The 2,011-nt window shown below is 40.7% G+C and overlaps 1 pseudogene across 1 annotated transcript; it reads right to left on the bottom strand.

Moving 5' to 3' along the window:
- Positions 1–1,478: 1,478 nt before the first annotated feature.
- On the bottom strand, positions 1,479–1,691 carry LOC307051500 (large ribosomal subunit protein eL38-like; annotated as a pseudogene). The gene has a single exon. The product of its transcript is annotated as a large ribosomal subunit protein eL38-like (transcript).
- Positions 1,692–2,011: the final 320 nt, after the last annotated feature.

Raw genomic sequence — 2,011 nt, 5'->3', positions numbered from 1 at the left:
CTCAGCTGGCCCTGCCTTCTTCCAGGAACCCCAGAGCCAGGACCCAGAAGCACTAATAAGACAGTTCTGCTGTTGTGCTCAGACGTCCCTTGGAAGACATCACAGCTGCAATTCCTCCAAATCTGAACTGTATGGTTAGGACACCGTAACTCACTGATGCAAATCTCCTGGTTGGCTGTTGATGATCAAAACAACAAAGACCGAAGTCTCTCCATCCTCACTTCCCCCTCTCATTTACCGCTATCCTAGATGTAATTTTGAACCAAGGAAAAACTAGGGAGGATGTTCTCAACTGAAATCAAATAATAAAAGAACTAGAAGAGAGACAGTTGGGGAGGAAAAGAGGTGACTCCCTGAAGAAAGCTTTAAAAAGGGATGCATCTGTGCTCTGATTGCCCAGCTCATTAGGGCTCTATCTCTGTGTTGAATCCAACGCCCCACCTGTATCCTGTTTCCTCATCACTTCATTGTCTCTTCATTACTACGCTGACACCTGTAAACATCATTCTGATTTATTTTACATGGCATACATTTCCATGTCTTAAAAACCTTGACTAGTTAATTTTCTCATATATGATTTAAAAGAGAGAAGAATGGACACTAGTACAAGATGGCAAAACCCAGCTTTATCAGATCTTAATATCATGCCAGATCTTCATCAGACATTTCTTTTAAGTAAAGATGTTAAATATTTCAGATGCAAAGAGGAGCTTCCTGTACACCCCTTCTCTCTATTTTTCCTCCATATCCATAGCAGGAGTACTTACTACTGGGGGACCAGTGTTTATCACCCACATTATTATACTTTTGCCACAGATTTAGATAGCCATAAATATTATAGAATATTGCTTTGTAGATTTAAAAACTTTATATAAATGGTATCATACCTTTTATATCCTTCTGAACTAGCTTTTATTCTCTCAGTATTATATTGTGAAATTAACACATTCTGACACATGCAGTTCCAATTTGTTTTTTTTTTTAACTGCTATAGAACATTAAGTGAATATACTTCAACACATTTTTCAATTTTCCTTGATAAAAATTTAGGTTGTTTCTTTTTTTTTTGCTATAATGAACTTCAATTACAACCTTGTACCTTTCTCCTCCCAAACATATTCAAGTGTTTCCCTTGAGTGTATATCTAGTCTCCAGGCTACCACAGCAAATTACTAAAAACTGGGTGGCTTAAAACAACAGATTTTTTCCTCTTACATTTTTGCAGGGCAGAAGCCCCATATCAAGGTGTCAATCACTTCCTCCAGAAGCTCTAGGGGAGATTTCGTTTCTTGCCTCTTCCATCTTCTGTTGACTGTTGGCACTCGGCCTGGGGATGCTTACTCCAATCTCTGCCTCTGTCTTTACGTGGCCATCTCCTCTGTGTCTCTCCTCTTCTGTCTGTGCCTCCTCTTCTTCTTCTTTTTTTTTTTTTGGAGAATTTTTAAAATTTTAATACAGTTCAAGTCAGTGTGCATGATTCATTTCAGCTCCTTCACTGCCAAACCTGGGGGCAGGGATTGCTTCAGCTTCTCTGCCTTCTCTTTGTCTGTGATGACCAAGGTGTAAAGGTATCTGCTGCATCAAACTTTAAACTTCATATTATCCTTATTTTTCTTTATCTTGACCAACTTGGCGTCCTTTCGCCTGGCTGTGAGCAGAAAGTCCTTGATTTCCTCAATTTTGCGAGGCATGGTGACGAGGCACGGAGAGCGTGGCTGGAACTTTCCATCCAGGCCCGAGGTCCCCAGATATCACCCGGCCGTGGATTACCACGGATTACCTCCCACTCCCCACATAGGGCCCGAGAGACCTGTGCTTGTCTTCTTATAAGGACACTTGTCATTGGATTTTGGATCCATCTAGATAATCCAAGATCTCATTTTGAGATCCTTAACTTCACATGCAAAGACCCTTTTCCCAAATAAAGTCACATTCACAGATTCCAGGTAGACAAGTCTTTTGGGACCATCATTCCCAACCTCAGCACTGCGGAAATTTTGAACCAGATAAT

This window comes from Hyperoodon ampullatus, assembly GCF_949752795.1.
Source record: "Hyperoodon ampullatus genome assembly, chromosome: 4".
NCBI classification, from domain to species: Eukaryota; Metazoa; Chordata; class Mammalia; order Artiodactyla; family Ziphiidae; genus Hyperoodon; species Hyperoodon ampullatus.
This window is presented reverse-complemented; position numbering and strand designations above follow the sequence as displayed.